Below are 27535 nucleotides of genomic sequence, written 5' to 3'. Positions count from 1 at the left end.
ATTGGGAATCAGACTTTTTCTATGTTGATAAATAGCTCAAAATTTTCTGCCCTTCCAATCTGCCATGTGTCTTTCTAACTCAGTCTCTTTGGCACTCAGTTTGTGCCTCCTGTGTCGTGTTGTCAAACCATCAACTTGCAACAACCAAGGTCAGCAAAGTAGCCTCTGACCTATTGACCTAAAAGGACAATTGTTTCCTTTCAAGGGACATTAGTACAAGTTGCAAAATAGTAGTTTTTTGTTTTGTCAAGATGTAGATGGCCATGAAAACAGACATGAGTCTAATACTGTTTAAGTGTCTTGTGAGAAAGAACATAGCTGGAGATGATTCTCAGGGATCCAACTGTATGAGAAGCATTCAAACACAGAGAGAAGCTAAGAGAGTGACTTGATGCACAACAATACAAACACCCATGTGTTGAGTGTCATATTATCAACACACAATGAAAGTGTAAGCATCTTGTTGGCCAGAGATATTCATATCTATTATTGAATCTTCTTCCCTTGTCGACATGAACATGGGAATTCAAATAACAACAGGAAACTGTTACAATTACTAGGAGTGATCGTTATCACAAAGAACAAAGATGTTCAAAGTCTTTGCAATCAATGTAGCAGTCTCTTGGTACCGGATGGTAATCACAAAAAGATGAGGACTGTGAGAAGAATTTACCAGTCAAGGGCAATCCATCCGATGTTTCTGTGGTAAAGCCTTGATAAAAGCAATTGTTGGTAAAAAAATTTTTTTAATTTTTCTGTCATATATTACATCCCAACCATGGCAATTTCCTCTCCCTCTACTCCTCCAAGTCCCTCCCTCTTACCTCCTCTCTCCACCAGATCCAATCCTCCTTCTCCTCCTCATTTCCCTTCAGAAAAGAGCAGGCATCCCAGGTATATCAACAGAGCACAACATTACAAGTTACAATAAGATTAATCACATACCCTCACACAGAGGATAGACAAAACAACCTAGTATGAGAAAAAAACCTTTTAGCATGAGTTCCTGAGATTTTTTTTCCCATTTGTATACTACTTCTAGTATGTGCAGTCCCATTATGTCTGAATAACTAATTATATGAATCCCTTTCAACAATACTGACACAATTTGCTACTCCTTATCAAAGAAAAAAGGAGTCACTAAAATATCACTCAAGATAATATAGGTAATACACAGTAGAGCTGTAATTTGAACACACAATCTGATCCTAGTGACCCCTTGTCTTAATCACATTACTATTCTCCTTCCTACATGTTCCATCATCTCATTAACAGTTTCCTTACTGAAACAACGGGCAAAAGATTAGTACCAGAATGTATAGCATAATTAATTTCACTTATTATCATTTCACTATGATTAATGTGTGGCTATTAAATACTACTAAAATATTAGAACAGGTTTCAGCACTCTCAAATCTGGTGTTATCTCTACTACAAACTGCATGCATGGCTTGAGGCAAATCACTTACTCTCCCTGGGTCTCATTTTTCTCACCTATAAAATGAAGCATTTTCTGTGATTTTTGCTTAAGCTTACTTTCTGCTCCAGGAGCCTATGATTCCTATGCAAATATAAGAGCTATTTATTAAATGGCTCAGAGGCTCCACTAAGCAAACCTTAAAGATTTCAAATTCTGTATACTGAATGTCTGGCTTTAGGAAGAGTTTATAGAGAATGCCAGGTGTGAAGGGAATTAATAATGCTAGAAATATTTTAATATTTATTTCTACTAAAAATTCAGAGAAAAAGAAGTACAAACATGTGACCCCATTTTTGCCTTCTAAACAGAAAACTCAGAGCTAAAGAGGTAGAGAGAACTCACTGAGTGTCCAGAGTGATCTTGAATATCCCTTGAAATAAAATGATTGAGGTTTCTAACATATGTAATTTCAATTTCATTAATGGTGGGTGTGTAGTACTAGCTGCAGCTGCCAAAAAAAAAAATGTTGACATTTATTACAGTCTCCGACATGGAGAAAAATGATTCTTCACATGAATACATTTGCCTAAAGCAATGATAGTCTCAGAGGGAAATCATAAACAGAGAGAAAATACTACTTGACTCCCCCTACATCCTGGGAAACCTACAAAGGCTGAAAATGAAATAATTAGCATTCAGAAATATTAGCTTCTCTTTTCCCTTAACTTATTGTAATGGACTTGCTGGTTCTCTACCCATAACTCTGGAACTTACTCTCCTATATGGGCTAGTAGCTTCCTGTTGCAAACATTTGTGGTTGTCTTCCTGGGCTGTCTCAGACTAGTATGGGGCTATACAGGATGATGACTAATAATAGTTGGTGCCAAATACTTGATGGTCATTAAAGTGTTTTTTTTTTTTTTTAACTCACCAAGTATTTTTTTCATGGCACCTAATTGTTAAGTATCTTTGTTTTATCATCCACAAGACAAGAGGTATGCTCAATAAAGCTCCCAGAAGTCCCTGGCAATCTGGTACAAACCCAACCATTGTGCCAATAGTGCACCTGTCAGTGTGTTTTGCACTAGCTTCTGTGGTACTGTAAGAATAAACCTGCCAGATCTCTTGCAAAGAAGTATTTGAAAGAGAATCTCAACTGTTCTGTATTTTTTAAATACAGGTCGCATTTGCACCTTAACCTCCTAAGAACAGCTCATAGCCAATACCCCCAAGTCAGGGATGTTAGTATCTATGTAGCATTCCTTTGATAGCTGAATGTAGGCTCAGGATACACTGTGGTCCTAATCAAATTTTCTTAGTAAAATAAAATATTGCTACCTAGATATGCTTTCTGCTTTCTCTCCTTACCAAACATCAGACTCCACAGCAATACAACTGCACAGTACTTTACAGATTTATTTCTACCTAATCATATCCTTACACATGTAATCATAGCTTTGATTTCAACTGATCGAAGGACCAGGAGAAAGCCAGCTTCTCTGCCTTCCCGGTTTCATTTTCTGTACTCCTTTCAATGGTTTCTGATGTGATTCATGATACTTCTTACAGTCAAATGTTAGTTTATTTATCTTCTACTGGGAGAATTCAACTGAAAATAGTTCTTCCCCTTTAGTCCGTAACATCTTAAGTTTGTACTCTGGCATGCCCCCAACACATGCACACAAATTACAATGCAGTACTTTAATAAAAAATAAATAGCATCGGTTTACCTTGTGTTTGGATACAGAATGCTAAATGCTAACTTATATGAAGAAGAGTAAAGGTTTTAGAGATAGATCTGAAACACTGTTAAGGAATATTGGACTAATCTCCTGCACCTCCTGATTTATTAAGAAAGAACACATGTGCTCTCATCCCCCAATCCTGACCCTCTATTTCCCCCCTCACCCCCACTTCACTCAGGAGATCTCATCTATTTCCTCTTCCCAAGATGATCAGGATCTATCCCCGGTGCATCAGCTGGCTTTTTAGAGCCCATTACCTATGATGGGACACCTTGCACAGCCTTGATGTAGGGGAAGGGGTTTGGATCTGCTGCAACTGAATGTACCAGGCTTTGCTGACTCCATGTGGGAGACCTTACCTTTTCAGAGGAGAGAATGGGGAGTGAGTTCGGGGTGAGAATAGGGGTGAAGCAGGAGGAAGGAAAAGAGGGAAATCTGTGGCTGGTATGTAAAATGAATAAAAGAATTATTAATAAAGAAAAAAAGAAAAACCACTTACTGAGGTCACTAAGAGACACCCATCTCTGCTACCAATTCCATTCCACGAAGGTCTTTATCACAGTCCCACCCATAACTCATAACATACATCTGTTAGAGTCATAGGATGTTAGTTTTCACATGGGCATATAAATATACTCTTCCAAATGATCAGAAGAATAAGTGGAAATAATGCTAACAAATACATTTAGCTTTTCTCTTCTGACAATGTGTTCTAAAGCCATATGGATAGTGACTTCGCTTCTTCTGAAAAGAGAAGAGCCCTCTCTCCTGTGGGGTAAATTAGCAAGAAAAGATTGTAAAGTCAACAGTGAACAATAGACTTACAGTCTGCTAGCAACTTGGATGAAAATGAACTACTTGAAACCATCTTGAGATTTAACCTTTTTTTTCCCTGAAATGTTGGATTTGCTTCAGTAATTCATTTTCCTGACTTCCTTCTTAGAACATGATGTTGTATCTTCTCTCTTGTTATCCAGTATCTTGGCAGTCACCAAAATTAATACAAGAGTTCTCATGATAATATAATGTGGTTCTATGATATTATCACCTGAAGCATTTTGTTCAGATCAGATACATAATACAATTCTTATTGTTTGCCTTGTATCAAATATTTGCCTCCAGATGTAGAATTTATTGGGAGCAGAGATATAATGTAGAAAAATATAGAAAAGAGACTATTGTACAGCTAAAAAGTAGTACCTAGATGCTGGCTATTCTACAAGTCCCATAAAATACAATGAGCACCTTTCTATGCAATGACCTTTCTATGCAGTCCAGACTGCCAGTGAACTCATGATTCTCCTGAATCTGGTATCCAAAGACATCTGATAGAATTATTGCATACTAAAATGAGGTATTCTTGGCAATGGGTACTTTTAAATTTAGATGGGTGGAAATGAAGTAAATCTTAGTGGCAAGATCATATTTAGCTGAAATTCCAGCCAAGAATGATAATCATAACACTCAGGAAGAGAAAGGTGTCTTGGGATTTTACAAAACCTCCAGCCTTTTGCTACAGGGGCTCTTGTGGTCAGAAATGTAAATTGTGAGTCCAATGAATAAGAATAAGTCAAAAACATTTCTAATTTTTATAATCATAAAATTCCAGAAAAAGAAAACAAGAGTTCCCATTGTTTTATAGAGATATTTACAAAAGTCATATTTCTTTTCAAAAAAAATCTTACCACCTCCCAGATGTTTGCATATATAGCTTCTGGGATGGGTGCACAAGGATTCAATTCCTAAGTGTTAAGATAATGTTAATTAAGATAATATTACCAAAGATGCCAGGACTGTGGCCAGAAATTACACACGAGGGACAGTGCTAAAGACTCAACCAAGTACCTCGGGGTAGAGAAAAGAGCCAGCAGGAAACCTGACTGCTAAGAAGGACTCAGAACAAAGTTGGGCCAATTAGGTCACCATGCAGTTTGTGAGTTAGTAGCTACTTATCTTGTTTCTGTGATAAAACATTTGACAAAAAGCAACTTAAAGAATGAAAGACTTATTTTGGCTCAGCTTTGGGTGTATAGTCCATTGTGGCTGAAAGGTGCAAAGATGAGAACTACTTTAGTTACAGCATCCGGTGCATGAGTCAGCTGGCCACATTGTATCTAGACATGAAACAGAGAGAAAAGAAGGCTAGTGTTTTTCTGGCCTTTCCATTTTGCTATTTATACAGTATAAAACTCCAGCTCATGAGACATTGTCATCCATATTCAAGCTGGTTCTTCCTTCCTAAGTTAAATGTCTATGTAAAGGCCCTATGGTTCAAACCAAATTCAGTTCACGATGACAATGAAGATGAACGTCTCAAAGCAATCCGTGTCAACTTAACATGTAAATTTCAATTCATAACATTCTATTCCTGGCATGATTCACAGCTATCTTGTAGTGCAAAATGCATTAAGTTCTACTGCAAAAGTGTCTGTGATCTTTTAACAGTTCCAACATTGTTCAAAATTCCTAACCCAAAGTTTTTTCTGTGTTTTGTTTGTTTGATTGGTGTTTTTGCAACTCGAGATAAGTAGTTAATTGTGAACCCCTGGAAAATAAAAATCAAGTTACATGCTTTCAATACACCTTGGCACATGGTAAATACCCCCATTTCTCCATTTTACAAAGGAGGAGTGAAGACATAGCAAGGAAAATCCTACCCAAAGCAGGGCAAACCCAAATGCTGTCTCTCCATGTCCACCTTCTGGCACTCTTCGTGCAATCATCTGGGTTGCAACAGACCTGAGTAGCCTTGTCACTCTACTTCTTCCACCGGAGACCTCTCTTCTTCCAGCTTCACAGTGTGCAGGCAGTTTTCTTGTGTGAATGTCCCAGTCTTTTGATCTCCAATATCCTTGGATCTCCACTGAAACTTACGATATGCTATCACATGTTCATGCAATGGTCTCTCAGGACCTCCTTGCAGCAGAACTGACCCCTCAACATATTGCCCATAATAAGCACCTTTCTTCAAGCATCCTTGCCCTTCCACCAGTTCTTACATTTGTATGAATGCAAAACCGGTACCATGTGGATGGCACCTCCAATTCTGCTTCCAAGCAGAAACTCAGTGTGACTCTCCTACCACAATGCTTCTTTGCACCTTGGTGACTGAACCTGAGATAATACTTCCTTTGAGAGTTGTGTTGTGTTTTGTTTTGGGGCGGGCGATTAAGGAAGGGATGCAAGCTCAAGTCCATCTTTCTGTTTCCAATAGATTTGTATTTTTAGAAGACTGGGCTTCTGGTGGGTAGGATCTTTCCTAGAGGATACCTTTGCCCATTTTTGACCTATGGCCCTAACACAGTGTGAGGCTTTTCCTTTACTGTGTTAGTCTTTTTAACAGTTACATCTACTTTCTCTACACCTTCATTGCCTACCCTAGTAATTTTTAAATCTTGTTTTCTCTGTTCTTTCTCACTGTAAATCTAGACAAAAGCAGTAACTATTACACAGCCTAAATGGTACACACTCTTGAAATTCCTTCCAACAAAAAAATTAGTCTATTACAATTGAATTCAGCCTCACTCAAGTATTCGGGACAAGAGAGTCATGTGGCTAAATTAATTGAGGACTATAACACAAATGGTCTCTGGCCTGATACCTGATATAGTCCTGGTTCCCTTGTGAACTCTCATAACCACTTTCTTTAATATCCACATTTCTATGAGCATTCTGATCTTTGGAATTCCCACCAGAATGGCTATTAAATTCTTCCTATAGCATTTCAGGGTTTCTCTGGGACACTATTTCAGATTCTTGCATATCATTCCTATGAACCCATTATAAAGACCAAAGAATCATAGGATCAGGTTTATCACAGCAAAAATCCTACTCCTTTGTATCAATTCTGTGCTATTTAGTTTTATTCTGTGATGAAAAGCATGATAAAAGTACCTTAAGGAGAGATGGTATTATTCTGGTTTACATTTTTAAGGCATAGCCTACCATGGTGGGAGAGGTATGGTATCAAGTTTGGAACCTTGGACTTACACAGGGACACATGCTCAGCCTGGAAGGAGGGGACTAGACCTGCCTGTACTGAATCCACCAGGTTTAAATGAATCCCCAGGGGAGTCTTGGCCCTGGAGGAGATGGGAATGGAGGGAGGGGCTAGGGGGAAGGTAGGGGTGGGGATGGGAGGGGGGAGGACAGGGGAACCCATGGCTGATGTGTAATATTAAAACACTAATACAATAAATAAAAAAGGAGGAAAAAAAGTGGTACTAGCTGTGATAAGTGCAGCATGAGACAGCTAGTCATATTGAATGCAAAATTAGGGATTGTAGAGCAATAAACCCTGATGCACAGCTTGCTTTCTTGGTTTTTTTTTCTGTCAATTCCCAGCTCACATTCAAAATTGATATTCCATCTGAGTTAATTCTCTCTGGAGTCAACCTCAGAGACACAACCATGGGTATATCCCCTAAGTAATGGCAAATCCAGTAATCAATGAAGATTGCCAATTTCAGGAACACTGTGGTGCACCCCATGAGGCACTAACTCATGGAAAACATCATAGAGGACATATGGAAACATAGATAGTCATAGCTCACCCGAGTTTCATGGATAACATTGCTAGGGTACAAACTACTGTACCTATGACCTCCCAGAAACTAAGTGACCCCAACAAGCACAGAGAAGAGTTGTGGTTCTACAACTGAATAAAGCTTGGCAATGCCGTAGGGCCTCCCACAGTTACAGGCCATAAGTGTTCAGTTTGAGTACACTGAGACACTTCCTATCTTTCTATATCATTGCTAAAGAGATTTAGTGGAGTGTTTCACTAGCAAGGTGATTTTGTACCAGTGTATATTATACAATACTTAAATAAATTTCTATTTATACAGCTGGGTGAGTCACCACTAATACATACTGAGTAGAGAACAGAGGTGTAAATGAACACTCCACAGCATTCTATACCTCCATAACAACAGGATGTCTACTTCAAAACACCATTATCTCTGATGGTTGCTGGTTGCAAATTCTAGACTATCCTAATATTTCTGAGGTTCTCCAATGACAATAGTACAGAAACTCACTTGACACTGGGAAAACATCACCCTCCCTGAGCTTGCAATCTGATCAAGGTCCAACACTCATCTGTATTCTACTCACCAAGAGCAACAACACTGCACAAGAGAGGAAATAGAGCTGCCAATGGAGAGGGAACTACTGGATGATTCATTTTAGGTGTGACTTAACACAAATCTGTTCATTTCAAAGACCACAGCTGAAACTAACTCCCCCTTTCTTGTTTCAAAACAGAAATCATTTTCATTGATTGCCTATAAATTATAACAAGGCACAAAAATGTCATGGTCATCATGACTGGTTTTATATGTCAATAACTTTTGTCCAATCTAAGTCGCATTTTAATAAATATAGACATTGTGATATTGAAATAGTTATTTAATCATTAAGGCCTTTTAAACACTGAAATATTATGAGTTATTTCAACAGAAAAATAGGATTATGATTCATTTTCATTGCTAATTGATTTTCTGAAATTTCTGATTGCTCTTACAATAACAATATTTTGAAAACTATAAAATTGCCAAATACAAATATTTTAATGTGGTGTAAAGTTAGAGACAGGGCAAATTAAATACATGGGAGGAATAGATTTATTGGTTTTGTATTATATGGATTTTTGGTTGTGAAATTTAAAATTTACTTCCACTGAGTATTATATTCACTTCTATCTGTGACATAATCATGGGAGTGGGGTGTACAGTTCTGTGAGATTACAAATGAGCTCATAAAATGTTGTTTTGCAAACTCATCTGATTTATTTGAGTGCCTTCATCTCATGGCTTCTTCAGAGTTCTCTGCAACCCATAGATTATTTTCATTTCATCATTTTGAAAAATAATCCTATCATTATTGAGTATACAATCCTTCAAATCCCATTTTTTTTTTAATTTCTTTCTTTTTGGGAGTGTAAACTTTTCATAATATGGGATGCCATTCTGTAGCCCAGGTTGACCTAGATCTCCCTCTGTAGCCCTGTGTAGCCCATGCTAGCATCAAACTCCCACTAAATCTTGTGTCTCGGTTTCTGAGTGCTGGGGTTATAGGCATATACCATCATTCCTGACTTTATAACTTGAATTCCTACACAATATTTGTCCTGTATTATTATACTCTCCCAAGTTATATGGTTGAAAGTCCAGGTTTTATGCTTATTCAAGGATGAATCAATCTCCTATTACCTGGTGCAGCAGCTTGCATGTGGTATAAAGCAACAGGCACCTACTTGCTTTGTATAATTCCAGCCTTAGGAGCAAGGTAGTAACAGATTGCCCTTTTCTAGAGTTGTGAGGGGTTACATATTGCAAAGACTGTCTGTACTTAGTGGGCATATTTGTGTTTAGGGTTGATGACTGTTGTTTTTAATTTACCTGATGATTTTCCCACAGTATAGATTATTTTTGTTGTTGTTTGTTTGTTTTTGGTGTGTGTGTGTGTGTGTGTGTGTGTGTGTGTGTGTGTGCATGTGTGAATAATTCTTTACACATCTCAAGATCAAAAGTCATTCATAAAAGCCCTTCCTATGCATACATTTATGAGGTGTACTCACAAAATGTTCAGGAACACTAAAAATCCCTGACATGAAAAATGTGTTGCATCACAAGGTTTAAAGATGTACCGAGGAAATAAATACGTAGCTCTGCTCTTAGGAGCAAATGTAGGCAACCGGCTAGCTTAAGGTTGTCTGCAACAGGTGGCTGTGAGAGCCATCAAAACAATGAGTCATTCTTGCCATCTACAGGCCACAAGCTGTACTGCTAAGAAAAGCCTGTAGCCGGCTAATTAGAGAAAGTTGGGTCATACTCACTCATTCCTACTCAGTGCAAGAAACTACGCAAAAAAATTGAAATTGTTTCACATTTCTACTGCTTTTACCCAGTCTTATCTAAAGTCCCCGTTTCATTGAACCTAAAATGGTAAGATTTTGTGTCTTTCATTTTTATTTTTTGTTCTTGGATCTTGCCCTTTTCCTTTTGTAGTTATGTCTATATATGTCTATCTACCCCAGGAATAAGTTATTTTCTATAGTTCTCAGGCTCTATATTATTTATTTCTATGTTTTTTCTTGACCAGAAGTTTGTCTGATATATGTTAGGGAGTCCATAAGAATTCATGCATGAATGATTCAGATAATTAATATATGAAAATGAAGTAGCAAAATAATCATGTCAGTTTATTATTCAAAATTATTTGCAAATGTCTGCATAAAAAATGATGTTAAACATATATAGTATGTTAATTTACTTACTTATATATAAAAATGTACATATGTGTAGTTTTACATATACAGAGAGTACATATATGTGTATGTGTAAATAATCTGTGATTTTATATACTCAGATGTTTTGCAACTTGTATAATACTTGATTATGGTCTATATTTTTTTAATCCTTAAGTACATATATTTAGAACTTCGTAAATTCATATTTAAGGTCTCATTCTGACATGTTATCAGATAAAATATTCTTCAAGAGTCATTCTGTCTATAAAGTAAAAGACGCACCAAGGCCAAAGTTATTGCTTTATAGTTACTTTGTCCTTTCTGTGATTGACTGTGAAGATCTTGTCAGATGAAATATAAACCAAGGAAACAATGTTTACCTAACTTTTTGGAGAAAAAATAGAAAATTAAGATAATAGTGTTTCTTTTAAGAGACTAGATGTCTCTTATCAGTTATCCTTCCATTAACATAGTTTTGAGACAGGTTTTCAGTTTCTCAACCTAATTATACTTAAAAAGAAGAATCTATTACTCATTTTGCAGCAAGTCCTTGGTACCAGTTACTGTGCACTATGTACCATGCTTGGAATTTCTATGAGTTATCAAACTTAACCTAAGACATGTATTGATATGCCCATCTCGTGTACCATTCAACTGAGTCCTGGAGAGATGATTTTGCAGTGTAAACTTGCTGGAGATACAGTGCTGCACCAGAATTGGTTCACACTGGGAAGAGACAATATCACATCCAGTGATATTACCTTGACAGATTTTAGTCATCCAGGGTGGGAATATTTACAACACATAAATAAGAAATCCTCTGCACACACCAGCCTACGTCACTCTTTTTTTCATAATTTTTAATTTAATTTTACATATCAGCCTTGGGTTCCCCTGTCCTCTCCCCTCATGCCTCTGCCTTCGCCCAACCCCCCCCCCCATTCCCATCTCCTCCAGGGCAAAAACCCCCCTGGGGATTTAGCTCAACCTGGTAGATTGAGTACAGGCAGGTCCAGTCCCCTCCTTCCAGGCTGAGCAAAGTGTCCCTGCATAGGCCCCAAGTTCCAAACAGCCAGCTCATGCATTAAGGACAGGTCCAGGTCCCACTGCCTGGGTACCTCCCAAACAGTTCAAGCTAATCAATTGTCTCACTTATCCAGGGGGCCTGATCCAGTTGGGGGCTCCACAGCTTTTGGTTCATAGTTCATGTGTTTCCATTAGTTTGGCTATTTGTCCCTGTGCTTTTTCCAATCTTGGTCTCAACAATTCACACTCTTACAATCCCTCCTCTTTCTTGACAATTGGACTTCTGGAGCTTCACCTGGGGCCTGGATCTCTACATCCACTCCCATCAGTTATTGGATGAGATTTCTAGGACGACAGTTAGGGTGTTTGGCCACTCGATCATCAGACTAGGTCAGTTCGGGCTTTCTCTCGACCACTGCCAGTAGTCTAAATCATTGTGGATTTCTGGGGACCTCTCTAGCACTTTGCTTCTTTCTATTCTCATGTGCTCTTCATTTATCATGGTCTGTTGTCACTCTTAAAGAAAACTGACTCTCTGTCTCCTAGGATGTTTCAATTGCCAATAGCTTATCCACTATGAGTAAGACAAGCAGCCACTTCCCCACTTCATGTTGGAATTTGGTCTTGCATGATCTTACACAGGTGTCCTAATCTTACACAGGTGCCATGACACTTTAAAAAATTACCACATTCTAATAAATTCACAAATAGCAATATCACAAAGCTAGTTCAAAAAAGCCACTCAAAGACTTATCCAGTTCCAGAATCTATACATCTCAGTGGGTTTGATACAATCACAATGGTCATTTAGAAGGAATAGAGCTTCTCTTAGGGTCTTATACTTTTACTCTTGGTTATGTTCAATTCATTAGCCATCACAAAAAAAAAATGAGAAAAAAAAAACCATGACAGAGTTAAAGCTATAAAGAAAAAATTAGCTTTGTTAGCTTTATATCCTGTTTTATGACTCAAATGTCCTTTTGTCCACATTCTATCCTACCTCATCACCTAATATCACCTTCTATTAGTGTCCTTCCTAAATGCTATAGTGTATCCACACTTATACCTGTGTATGTATATACATATTTATATGCTAGAAGATTCCATATATGAAGGAAAACAAGTGGTTTTATTTAAGTATATGTTTTGGTTCAAATCTTTTAATACTATACTTCCAAGTCTACCCATCTTACTGAAGATTTAATAATTTCATCCTCCCTTGTATCTGAATACCACTCCATTTTGTATATGTATAACCTTTTCTGTTGACAGAATCTAGTCTGTCCCATCTTCTTGCTATTGGAAAGAGAGTAGCAATGAGGTGTGGATTCCTTCAGATATAGGCTTAGGAGCATAATAGCTGGGTCATGTGGTACTTCGGGTTTTAATTTCTTGAGCAATCTCCAAGAAGATTTCCATAAGGCTGTGTGGATTTGCAATACCACTATCAGTGAATAAGAGTTCTTCTTTTACAGGGCAACCTTTAATCCCAGCACTCAAGAGGTAGAGCCAGGCAGATCTCTGTGAGTTCGAGACCAACCTGGTCTATAGAGTGAGCTCCAGGACAGACACCAAAAACTACACAGAGAAACTCTGCCTCAAAACAAAACAACTAAAAAAACAAAAAACAAAAACAAAACAAAACAAAACAACAACAACAACAAAAAAAAACCAAAAAACAAAAAAAGAGTTCTTTCTCCACATTCTCTCTCTGGTATTTGTTGTCATAATTCATGGTGATTGCTCTTCTTACTGGGGTGAACTGATGTCTCAAAATAGTTTTAATTTGCATTTTCCTCATGAATAGGGATATGAACACTTAAAAAAAGTTACTACTCATTTATGTGTCTTCTTTTGAGAAGTGTCTATTTTATTAACTCATTCACTGATTGGCAGTTTTATTTCCTTGCTGTTTTAAGTCTTCAGTAAATCTTGGATGTTCACTCCCTGTCCAATGCTGATAAGGATTTTTTTTTTCTCTTTTACTGTGATTGGCTGCATAGATCTAGTCAGATGAAATGAGAGTCAACTGGGAGGACGTATTTATGTTTATGATTCTGATTAATATCAGGATAGGTCAGGCAAGGGTTTTAGATAGAGCCAAGAAACAACTGAGCATAAACCCCTTCCCCAGTGCCCTGCATGCCAAAAGAAAGCTGAATCTGGGAAGAGTTCCTAGTCCCTGTCTCTACTCTGACTCCTGTGATTTCTTTCTAAGCATTACATTCCCACTTTCTCCTGAAAACTTTCAGGGACCTTCCTTTCTGCCCCCTCCCTTAATAACTTCTTCAACAAGTGCTTAGGGTGTACAACACACATTACTCCAGTGACTCAAGAAGCAGCCATGAGGTCAGGAAGGAACACTGCGCTCAGTAGCATCCAAACTAGTGTGAGGAGACAGGATGGAAGTGGCAGAGATGATAGTCTGGGAGTGAAACAGAGAGGGGGCTTGGTTAGTGTATGATATAAACAAGTTCTGTGTGCCTCAGTTTGCTAACTTACACTGTAGGGGAGTTATGTCAGCCCATACCTCTTAAGTTTTCCATGGAAATTGTTTTTGCAATGTTAAAAAATATTTAGTACTTAATACTCAGTACACATTAGCAACTAGTTTAAAAGAAACAAGCTTAATTGCATCTTGCAATTAGACCTATGAAGGAAACATGCCGTATAATAGGATTGAAATTAAGTTGGACCATTTTAGATAAGATAATCAATAACATGCTCCTGGAGGAATTAGTTAGAGAATGGGATGGGGTCCCTCTCGACAGAGCTAAAGGAGACATTTCTAGCAAAAAGAAGTGAAACTAGGCCCTACAAGCAAAACAATTCATGTCCCATGGAAAGGAGAAAGTCGAGTGCTTGGAGCACAGGCATTGTGGCAGCTGGAGTACAAGGTTGGGGTGAGCCAGTAAATGCAGGGTGCACAGAGTTCCTCTGGAGTATCTACTTTATTGTAAAAGCAAAGGGAAATGTGGATCTCTTCCTTATATCATTTGTGTCTTATTCTCATATAAGAATCGATCTTTTCACCTCCCCTGTCCTCAAGACATCTGGTGAAAGATGTGAGAATTTCCTCAGTTTGAGAGTCTTACCATTGTTGATTTGGTGAGAACATTAAGAGATAATAAAATTATTTAGGAACTAGAATTTTCAAAATACTTCAGTCCTTTTTGGTTCAGAATCTTTGTCTTTCATTCCTGAATACTTGGTTTTACTTAGAACACACAAACGCATTAATAAACTTTCTATAGAAAGATTCCATCCCAGCAGTTCCTTTTTATTCAAGAATGATTAAGAATTTTGTTTAGGGGAATATGAAATACTACTGCTCTGCTAAAGCAACACAATGATAAAATGATCCCAAATGACAGCATGCTATACCCCTGTATCAGTGCTCCATCATCACCAGAGAAGCTTCCCTTTGCAGTAGATGGGAGCTAATCTAGAGACCCACAACTGGACAATATGTAGAGAGTGGGAGATTTTGAAATACTCAGTTCTAAATAGGATGTCTCCATCAAACCCCTTCCCTCAGAGCTCAAGAAGCTATATAGAAGAAGTGAAAATATGGAAGAGGCAGGGGGGATGGAGAACATCAAGGAATATTTATTTTTTAAATACAATAGGACTTACACACACATAAACTGACAGGAACTATGGCAGCATGCACAAGGACTGCACAGGTTCAAGCCAGACAGGTCCCAGTCCTGAGAGCAGATGTGGACATGGGTTCACACCCCTAACCAAAAAGGTGTCTGTAATTGACAATCACTTACAAAGGAAAAATTGGCTTTCTCCAATGATATATCACTGGGTATTCAAACCCCATTTAAGGATCAGCCCCATGCCTAGCAGTAAGATGAACAACACAAAGTGGAATCAATGGTACTTACATACAACTTTTGCTCTGTGTTGCTTTGTTTGGGTATTATCTGTCATATTATGGTTTCTGATTATGTATTTTTAATGGATTTTATTTGTGTGTGTGTGTTGTGTCTTTTCTTTGTTTTTTTTTTCTGGGATTTTTCATTTGTTTGCTTGTTTGTTTGTTTGCAAATGAGATACAGAAAGAAAGATCCTGGAATTGGGTGAGTAGGGAGGTGGTGAGGAACTGGGAGGAATTGGGAGGAGCTGCACAAATGGAAACTATGATCGGAATGCAATACATGATTTTTTTCAATTAAAATATTTGTCATGGTTTTTCTTTTTATTGTAAATAGATCCTATTCCCAGATTATATATCCTGATTACAGTTTCCCCTTCCTCTATTCCTCCCATTTTTTTCCTCCCCTGTGGATATTCTCCCATTAGAGAAAAAGAGGCTTCTAAGAGATTACAATCAAACATGACAAAACAAAACATAATAAGATGAAGCAAAAGCAATCATATCAACCCAACAACAGGAGGAGAAGATTCCCAGGAGCAGGCAAAAGAGTCAGAGATTCTCTCATTCTCATGATCAAGAGTCCAATAAAAACAGTAATCCAGTATCTATAACATATACATAGAAGTCCTGGTGCATTATAAATTATTGTTTATAATATTACATAATACATTATTATGTTATAATTTAACATTAACAGTAATATTCTCATGCATATGTATATGAAAAATGTTAGCTTGGATTGTCCACAAACCTACTCCCATCCTGTTCTCACATTCTTGCATCTCTCAGAGGTCTTCCTTATGGATAGAATCATGGGAAAACTGTCCGGAGTCCAAAATCCTAAGGAAAGAGGAGATGGGAGTAGAGGGGAGGGGATGGGGGGAAGGTGGGGGTGGGTGCTGGAGGGGGGAGGACAGGGGAACCTATGGCTGATGTGTAAAATTAAAACACAAATATAATAATAATAATAATAATAATAATAATAGTAATAATAATAATGCCCAAAGAAAACCCAAACAAACAAACAAAAAAACCCTAAGGAAAGAACTTGACATTTGAGAGATTTCTAGACTCAAAGACTAAAATACTCTTTTTTTCCCATGATCTTACCATTTAAAATTCACTTGCTGAGGAAGAGTCTTTGGGACATTGTGCTTAGCTTTATAAATGGAGAAAACCCTTAATTTAAGATTGATCAGTACTGAGTCTATCATACTACAGCTGTGTCCCAAACTGTCTCAAGAGTTCATGAATTGTAATCACTCACCACATTGATCAAGAAAGCCCTCCTCAATTTATGACCTACTTTTTATGAGCCAAACACACTGCCTACTATACTACAGACGTACTTTGATCTGTTTTGTATGTAGTCATTTTAAAACATTTATTTATTGTGTGTATGAGTGTGTGTGTATGTGAATGTATATGTATATGCAACACATGTGTCCAGATGCTTTTGAAGGCCAGAAGAGGATGTTGGATCCCCTAGAACTTGTAAGCCACCATGTAGGGGCTGAGAACCAAACTTATGTACTCTTTAAGAACAGCCAATACTCTTTACCACTGAGCCATCTCTCCAATCTCCTACTTACATAATTTTTCTTTTATTTTTGTGATTATAATATAATTACATCATTTTTCTCTTTCCTTTTCTCCCTCCAAGCCCTCCTTTATACTCCAACTCCCTCTCTTTCAGACTCATAGCCCCTTTTTTCAGTTTTCCATGCAATCATGTGTATACACATACATTCCTAAATACTCTGTTTATATGACATCATTTGTATGTATGTTTTCAAGAATGACTGTTTGGTACAGGTTAACCATTGGTGGCTAAGACTGTTCCTCCTAGGCTCAGCAATTTTCTGTTGCCTATGGTTATTTGTGTAGAGTTGAGGCATTATGTTCTCCCAGACGTGCCTTAGGCATTTCTATTGGTGTCATCCTTGTTCAGTTCATGTTTAGACAGTCATGTTGGTGAAACTTTATAGGTGTAACTTCTGAAATTACTAGGAGACACAATCTCACAGCAAATTCCCTGAACATCTGGGTCTCGAAATCTTGTCACTTCTACCTGCTTCCACAAAGTTCACTGAGCCTTAGAGGTGGGAGTGATTTTTTAGATGTATCCATAGGGACTGGGCTCCACAACTCAGTACTTTGATTTTTTTTTAAATCATCTCCAACTGTTGCTAATAGAAGTTTTCTGGTCATATATTTTTAAGTGAAATGTTCAAAACAATGAGCTAAGGCATTTGAGAGATTGGATACATCTCTCAAGGAAATTAACACTAACTTTCCAGAATCATAATACATGTCCTGCATCTGTTCTTAGTCTTTCAAACAACTCCATCTGTAACTGCTACCTTGCTTCTCCTTTCCAAATTTAACAGTCATATGTCAGGCTTTGCTTAAATATCTCTTTTATCTTCTTCCATTATTCAAATTTTCTTGAACAATATTAGAGTGAAGATGGAGGAGAGTAACTGAAGAAAACTGGCATCCTTCTTCTATCCCACCTCTGCACATGCTCCTCTCAAGCCCTTTAAACCAGAGTGGAAGAACAGCTAAGCTATATGCATTCTTGACAGGCGGTGGAAGTGAAAGTATAACAAGTTAAAATTCTCATTGTGTTAAGGGGGTAGGGGTTGTGGCAGGAAGAGGGGTGAGAGGGGCATCTGTGATTGGTATGTAAAATGAACAAGAAATTTCTTAATTATGAAAGAGTGTAGTAGGTGGACAGGCTGAAGACTCACATGTTAATTCAACTAAGCCTAAATGGTCTCATGTTGAGAAACTAAATCCCCATTGGTGGAGGATATCTGGTCGTAGACTCTCTTAACACCTGTGTTCTTTATTGCTGCTCACCCCACCTGTACCTTTCCTTTATCCTCCTCTCCTTCCTCCCCTCCTCCTCCTCCTCACTCTCCTCTGATTCTCCCTCCTCCTCTCCTTCCTTCCCTGTCACTGGTCACTGCTTCTGCTCCTGTTTATCATATTCCTCATCCTTTAGCTTTTTTAGTAACACTTCTCTTCTCCTTCCTCTTCTTCCTCTTCCTTTTTTCCTTCACCTTCCTTTCTACTATATAGCTAATAAAACTGAGAATTCAGAAAAAAAAGTCTTATTTTTTAAATCTAGTGCTAATCTTTACTCACACCAAAACCCTATTTTTGAGGATAGTTTTCACAAAGAAACTTTTAGAGGAAATTTTCTGGGCAACGGACGCTTTTCAGTAACTGCTGTGAAGTCCAAAATATGGGGTTTTAAAGGTGCAATTGTTGGGGGAAAAGTCTATGCCAAATTGCTGTTATCCTGACCTCATAAATACAATGCAGGTGCCAGTCCCTTTGGTCCTCTCAAATTGCCACAGAAAGAGGCAATGACAATTGGGTTTCACCCAGTCCCCTGAATTGTGAGTAACTTTGCTAGACTCTTGTCATTTTCTGGCAGATTACATAAATTTGTGATGAATTTGCAAACAAAGGCAAAATGCAAACAATGGTCTAAGTGGCTTTGAGATTGCCTCATTAAACTCTGCCTGCCGGAAGCTTTCAGCTTACAGTAATAAACACATCTGAACTCGGCAATGTTGTCGCTGCCTGCAACTCCATTCATGTTGTTTTGAAGTTATAAAGCTGTCACATCTGCAACTAAGAAAAGACATAAAATAATTAGGGAAGATGGAAGAAGAACAGAGAATTGTTCTAACAAAAAATATTGTCTATTGCTAGGAAAGTTGGCTTGGCTTCCAGTTCTGTTGCTGTGGATCAGCCTGGTCACTCATGAACAGCTTCCCAGAATCTCTCAGGCTCAGTTTACTCCTATGTAACTGGAATGTACTTCCATCCTTTATATTTGAGGGTGCCACTGAACTCTGAAATTACCAACATACAATGAAGGAAGGTTTATAGTGTCTAAGTTTCAGTCCAATATCTCTGGCCCTCATCACCTTTGGGTTTGTCATGAGGCAAAACGTTAGGTTGTGGAGTATATAGTGAAACAAACAGCTCTCTTTGCAGCAGCTGGAAAGTAAACACAAAGAAGAGACCAGAGTCCTTCAGTTTTCTTCAAAACTAAATGTACAGTGACTCTAAGACTTCCTATAACACCATCCTCTTCATGGTCCTTGACCTTCAAGAGGTGCCAAGTTTAAGACCAAGTCCTTAACACATAAGCTTTTGGGAGGAAATTCAAACTAAAGCACTCTCCAGAGATGGAACCTGCCCTAGTTATAGTTACTATTATTGTGATGAAACACCATTGCTGTGGGATGTTTTTCTACATGCTGTGAATATGTGTTTCTCTGATTGGTTGATAAATAAACTGTTTGGCCAATGGTGAGGCAGAATAAGATTAGACAGTACATTCAAACTGAAGAGAGGAAAGAAAGGAGAGTGAGGGAGATGCCAGTCACCACCCAAGGAGCAACAAGATACCAGCAGACTGGTAACACCATGGCCACTAAGACAACATATAGTTTAATAGGAATAGATTAATTTAAGTTGTAAGAGCTAGCTAGAGAGAAGCCTGAGCCAATAGGCCATAGAATTGGTAATTATATATAATACAATATAATATAATATAATATAAAAGTCTCTGTGTAATTATTTTATAAGAGACTGTGAGACTGGATGGGACACAGGAAAACTGACTGCACACCATGATCAAAGCAATTTGTGGAGGAAGAGGTTTATTTCACTTACACTTCCAGGTGATAGTCCATAACTGAGGAAAGTCAGGGCAAGCACTCAAACAGGGCAGGAACCTGAAGGCAGGAAATGGTGCAGAAATCATAAAGGGATGCTACTTGCTGATTTGCTCCCCATGGCTTTCTCAGGCTGCTTCTCATAGAGCCCAGAGCCACCAGCCAAAAGATGGCACTACCCACAATGGGTTGGTACCTCCCTGATCAGTCACTAATTAAGAAAATACTTTACAGTCAAATCTTATGGAGGTCTTTTGTCAATTGAGGTTATCTCCTTTAAGATAACTCTAGCATGTGTCAACTTCACATAAAGGTAACCAGCACAGCACCTTTTCAGAGGAAACCAAGCCACTGTAGTTATTCAAGGTGGCTTAGGTTTCTGAGTCAAAGAGAATCATAAGGGAAAAGAATCTCTGACAGCAATGAAAATTTTTCTGAACAATGGCTCCATTTTCTTTCTTTGCTTTCATTGAAATATGCTCATTCTGAAGACTACTCCTGGCTCTTAGGATGATTGTCTCTCTATAGACTGCAATAAAGTGCATTTTTTCCTATTATGACACTTCCTATACAGACTCTTCAAAGTTATACTCCAGCCTTCCAAGGCTCATCCTTGCAGCAAAACAAAAGGAGACAGAGACCTTTCCTTCTAGACCTCTAGTTCTCTGTTTAGTAGAGAAATGCCCTCCTTACGTCATATTCTTGTAGAACCGTTAGAGATTGTGACTTTCCAAGATCAGGATAACACTATCCCTGTGTAACAAGAGGTGGAAACTGTTTTTTCTCATGACAAATAACTTCATGGCCAAATACAAAGTCATCTTTCTTAAAATTAAATCCAAGGATTGAGGGCAGAGATTGGCTAGCAACCAAGCTGAATCATAAAAGGATAGTTCACTGGTTGATATCCCCAAAATAGATCCATATAATATAATCCCAGCACTTGGGAGGCAGAGGCAGTCGGATCTTTGTGAGTTTGAGGCCAGCCTGGTCTACCAAGAGAGATCCAGGAAAAGTGCAAAGCTACACAGAGAAACCCTGTCTCAAAAAACCAGAAAAAAAAAATATATATATATATATATATATATATATATATATATATATATATACCATATAACCACAGCAAATGCATACAAGCATTGAACGTGTCCCAAAGTGACTCCTATCAACTTCATCCCTAGGATGATGTTTTCTGTATCTGGTAGACCAAATATTTCTATTGTATTTGTTTTGGCTAGACAGAAACTATCTGGATAATGAAGAAATTATAACAGGCGATTTCTATGTCCAGGTCAGTAAAGTTAAGTTAATGCTCATGCCATTGTTGTGGGTGGGAATGCTATTTGTTCTAATTTTGAAAATGCACCTTCTTATCTCTATCCACATTTCTAATCCAATGTCTCTTAGGGTCTAAATTATCCTTGTCTCACAAATGGCCACACACTTCAATCCTTAGACATATCCTAGATTCCATACCATCAAGTTACTGAGCCCCATCAGAGGCAAATACCAGTTCTTACACAGTTGGGGAGTGACTCCACTACTTCTGTCATAGATGAATGACTGTCCTTGACTGTAATAGGCTGTAAAGTACATCCAATACTTACATTTCCTTCACCAACCCAATCTCTCGTTCTCATAAAATGAGTATTCTTTTCAAGTATGACAGATGATTGGGGCTGTAGCTCAATTGTAGAGCAATGCCCTCACATGTAAAAGGCCTTAAATTCAATCCCCAGTTTCACCATTAAAAAAGGTAAAAGAAAAACATCAAATTATAAGCCCAGCATCTTAGCTTATGATTCTATAGAAATGTTCCTGGAGAGATTCTGGTATTTATTCTGAAATGAGAGCTAGGAAACATGGTTTTCCTGTCAGAAAATGAAATGGCAGCCGCGGCAACAATGGGACAGATCAATTCTGGTGGCAAGAGAGAAGACCAAGACAGAAAAAGGCAAGATCAAAATGTTTATACCGATTTTTATTTAGGTAACTACATAAAAGCCCTACCCACAATCCAGGTGGGCCTTCCTGCTACAATCAAGGTAATCAGGGCAATTCTTCAAGCAAATTTCCCTACTCAGGTGTTTATAACTTATATTAAGTTGACATTAAACTAACCATACATAAAGAACTATAGGCAACCAAGGAAAGCTAGGAACAGAAGAGGTAATCTTTCCCTGGGAAGAACATCAATTGATTGTCCAGTGTCAAAGAGTCAGCCTTGAAAACACACATACAAAGTATACAGACTGAAGAGGCTCTCTCTATTTAAGAATACATGTTTACATAACTATATAAATATCACATATGCATGCAATAACATCCAGTGAAAAAAGAGGCCAAAATTTAAAGGAGAGTAAGAGAGGGGTATAAGGGAGGATTTAAAAGGAGAAAGGGGAAATAAAAAGTGTTGTAATTTTATAATCTCAAATATTAAAAAAATCATATAAATGAATTTTCACAACGTGTGAACCACTATACCAGTATGTTAGGCATCAGTGATCTTCTCATATATTAACCAAATCCTGCATGCTGATCTGAATTGCTACCATATGATCTTAGTCTTTCAGAGTGAGTCTACTCTGCCAGAGTGGAGAGAGCCGGTCTCACTGAAGAATTGAGCTTTGTCCTGATGTGACTGTAAAGACAACTTGACCTTTATAAAGAATAGAATTATACAGGTGAGAAAATGCTCTTGTAACCACTCTGTGAAATGTAGCTTTTATATCACAGGTTGGCATCACAATGCTCTGGATTATGGTAATATCATTCATATACAGTCATATCCAGAAGCATGTATATCAGAAAAAAACGGAAGTACCCTTCATCCCATTCTGAACTCTTTAAATACCCTCTATAGTGTGTATCTCTTGGAAAAACCATTTTATTTCAAAATCAAGCAGGACTATGTATTAGCCTGCCAGTTATCTTAAGAGAAATTGTCATAAAATCACACTGGCAGACTAAAGTATATGTACTTGGAAAGCTGTGGCTAAAACCTGCAGCACCTTGAGGTAATGCTTTGGTTCGTAATCCTTGTTCCTGGTAACATTCCCACATGTCTTTGTCACCATGCGCTCAGTTAGCTGGAAAGAAAACCAGTATGAGGGTTTCTTTGTGAAGAACCAAGGGAAGTCAGAAACATAACTCTAGTAAAGAAATCACAGCCTTAGATTCCTGTGAAAAATAACTTGAAGAAAAAAAGCCCAGGTGGCATGCTTCCTTCCAGTTAACATTTTTGCAGATCACATTTCTTATACTCCATTCTTTACATTGATTGTCTGAAACATGGAAACTATTGTCCTGGTTAACTTTAGCTGTCCACTTGACATAGCCCAGTGTTATCTGACGGAATCTCAGTTGGAGGATTTCCCAGATCAGATACACTGGCAGCCATATCTGTGAAGAATTGTCTTGATGATTTATAGATGTAAGAAGGACCATCCCTCTCTGGGTAGTGTCATTTTTGAGTATGTAGTCCTGGACTATATAAGAAAGCTAGCTGACTGTGATCCTTGGGGAAAGAAAATGAGCAAACTAGTAAACAGTATATTTCCATGTTTCTGCTTCATTTCCAGCTTTGGTTTCCCTCAAAGATGGCCCATGATCTGTAAGCATAAGCCAAATAAAACTCTTCCTCTCCAAGTTGATTCTTGGCCATGATGTTTATCACAGCAAAAGAGTAAAACAATCACATGGTATCTATTTAATCACCAATCATTCACCAAATAGGTTCATTATATATTAATGGGAGAAGTGGTGTTTGCCATCTAAAGGAAAATGAAAGTAAAAATACTTTAGGTTGATATTTTTTCTTAATACTATACTTTACCCTATTTTTAATTTATATTTTAGGATCTTGGGAGAAATGAGTTATATAATAAGGCATATAGTGTAAACACTCACAAGAGTTCACTTAAGCCTGACTTTGGAGAAAATAACAATCCTTTTTCATGGGTATAATTTTATGTGTAAGTTTATAAAAATATTTAAGTTGTACTGCTAAGTGTTTATACATTACCACTAAAAGAATGAAAATCTGGCTTAATTACCTTTGTAACTTGAATAAACACACAAAGTTTAGCAATAGAAAATTGGGAATCTATCTCCCCCAATACCCAGCTATACCCCTCTGGGGCATATACCCAAGGAATGCTCAATCATACCACAAGACCATGTGCTCAGCTATGTTCATATCAGCATTGTTTGTAATAGCCAGAACCTGGAAACAAACTAGATGCCCTTCAACTGAAGAATGGATAAAGAAAATATGGCACATATACACAATGGAGTATTACTCAGCAGAAAAAACAATGACATCATGGGGTTTTCAGGCAAATGGATGGATCTAGAAAAAATCATCCTGATTGAGGTAATCCAGACTCAGAAGGACAAACATGGTATGTACTCACTCATAGGAGGATACTAGATGTAAAACAAAGATGACTAGACTGCTACACAACTCCAGGAGGCTTCCTAGAAAATGGGACCCTAGGAAAGACACAGGGATCACCCAATGATAGAGAAATGGATGAAATCTACATGAACAACCTGGACGACAGTGGGAGTAATGAAGGGCAAGTGTTGAGGGAAAGAGAGCTTAGGGAAGCAGGAGATCCCAGCTGGATCAAGAACAGAAAGGGAGAACGAGGAATAACAGACCATGATAAATGAAGACCACATGAGAACAGGAATAGGCAGAGTGCTGGAGAGGTCACCAGAAATCCACAATGATACATCCTCTGTAAATGGCTGGCAATGGTCAAGAAAAAGCCTGATCTGACCTAGTCTGGTGATCAGATGACTAAACACCCTAACAGTCGTCTTGGAACTCTCATCCAATAACTGATGGAAGTGGATGCAGAGATCCTCAGCCAGGTCCAGGTGGAGCTCCAGGTGTCCAATAGTCGAGAAAGAGGAGGGACTGCAAGAGCGTGAATTGTTGAGATCAAGATTGCAAAAAGCACAGGGACAAATAGCCAAATGAATAGAAACACATGAATTATGAATCAAAGGCTGTGGAGCCCCCAGCTGGATCAGGCCCTCTGGATAAGTGAGACAATTGAATAGCTTGAACTTTTTGGGAGGCATCCAGTCTGTGGGACTGGGACCTGTCCTTAGTGCATGAGCTGGCTGTTTGGAACCTTGGGCTTACACAGGGACACTCTGCTTAGCCTGGAAGTAGGGGACTGGACCTGCCTATACTGAACCCACCAGGTTTAAATGAATCCCCAGGGGAGTCTTGGTCCTGGAGGACATGGGAATGGAGGGGAGGGAATGGGGGGGGAAGGTGAGGGTGGGAGCGGGAGGGGGGAGGACAGGGGAACCCATGGCTAAAGTGTAAAATTAAAACACAAATATAATAAAAAAGACATGAAAAAAATACCAAAAAAAATTGTTAGAGAAATCCATGACTAAATATATGCTGAAAATAATGAATACAATAATATTGGAAAATAGGTATGCCAAACATTTAAAGAAAATTCAAACTCAGGAACAAAACAAATAAGACCAAACAAAGTAAAAGTAGTGCAGGCATCCCCTAGAAATGAAAGCTTTGAGTTAAAACACTGTCCTAGTTTAAGCTCCTTTTCTTGGACTGTCCTGTGCTTTCCTTAATCTCCATAAGAGTAAATCATTTTCCTTCTTTGAAAATTGTAAAAGGGAGGGAATTGGTTAAGAATTGTAATCTGAAATGATATGCCAACTCATTTAATGCAATGCATAATGTACAAAATATTTGAAATATATAGAATATTGTTAATCTTATTTATTAAACACTGATTCTCAGACAGGAATTCTCATGGATCTTTGACACATGATTTTTATTATTGTGATATGTTTGTTTTTGGAGGCAGTATCTTGCTTTGTTGCTCACACTAGCCTTTAACTCACTTCATAGACAAGCTGGCCTTCTGCTTTATACCAGCACTATGGATGGGTATAGGAAAGGCCTGAACAAACCAAAGGTGACAGAACTACAAATGTAAGTCATGGTGCCAGGCCCCTAAATTCCCTTTATAGGATAAACACACACCTAGAGTGCTTTAAACTATATTTGACCAACTACTTTCCCTGGAGACACTAAGGCTTTTCCTATTTCATACCAAGAGCCCATGTCTCTGAAAAATCCATCTGACAAGGGCAATTCAGGGTGATTCTTGACCCTGCTTGGAGTCTACATCATTCAACAATATTTCTATAAGGCAATGTTTTGAGACAGGAAGGCTGCTTCAGTGTTTCAACCTGCATCTGATGGCAATCATGCCTGTAGTGTCTCTTTTCATTACACTGTGAAAAATAGAAATGAGATCCTTATAGAAGTAGGATAACCTGGATCCTGTGGTGATCTTGAGAGTTATATATGGACAGGTTGAACACTTTCAGTAGTAACATGTTTGAAATAAGAGAGAAGGAAGCATGTCTATGCCTACAGCTAAGAAACCAAATATATTTGTAGATTATGTGACACAGAATGTATTCTTCCATTTTGATCTACAAAAACTACCATCTCTTTCACTTCATACTATCTTACAGTGGCTGCTCAGTTCACAGCAACTCACCCTCTCTGGCAGTAGATCTGTAGTTATGAGGATGTTGATTACAAGGTCATCTCTGAACCATGGAAGCAGCTGATAGATTAAGTAGTAAGCATCTTTCAATTCAAATATGTGACCAAGGGACTAAAAAGATAAAAACTTAAAGAAAGGAATGTTGAATCACCTGAATGGGAGCCTCCTAGGTAGCACTGAAGCTGGTTCACACACTGGAATTCTTTTTATTCCATATTACTAATACCCTATTTTACTTAAAAGAGACATTTGAACATGCATCCACACAGTTCCCTTTTTTTCCAAAACAGAATTAGATTTTCATACCTTAAATCCCAGTGACATAACATAGAGATATTGGGAAGAAAACAGACTTCTTTTTTTTTCTGAATATAACTGAAAATCTTTTTTTAATTGTTTTTTATTTTATTTTATTTTATTATTATTATTATGTGTTTTAATTTTATACATCAGCCATGGGTTCCCCTGTCCTCCCCCCTCCCACTCCCACCCCCACCTTCCCCCCAGAACCTCTCCTCCATTCCCATCTCCTCCAGGACCAAGACACCCCTGGGGATTCATTTAAACCTGGTGGATTCAGTACAGGCAGGTCCTGTCCCCTCCTTCCAGACTGAGCATGTGTCCCTGTGTAAACCCAAGGTTCCAAACAGCCAGCTCATGCACTAAGGACAGGTCCTGGTCCCACAGACTGGATGCCTCCCAAACAGATCAAGCTATTCAATTGTCTCACTTATTCAGAGGGCCTGATCTAGCTGGGGGCTCCACAGCCATTGGTTCATAATTCATGTGCTTCCACTCGATTGGCTATTTGTCCCTGTGCTTTTTTTCAATCTTGGATTCAACAATTCACGCTCTTGCAGTCCCTCCTCTTTCTCCACAATTGGACACCTGGAGCTCCACCTGGGGCCTGGCTGAGGATCTCTGC

Source organism: Onychomys torridus, chromosome 10 (genome assembly GCF_903995425.1).
Source record: "Onychomys torridus chromosome 10, mOncTor1.1, whole genome shotgun sequence".
Classification (NCBI taxonomy): domain Eukaryota; kingdom Metazoa; phylum Chordata; class Mammalia; order Rodentia; family Cricetidae; genus Onychomys; species Onychomys torridus.
Note: the sequence above shows the minus strand (reverse complement) of the source record.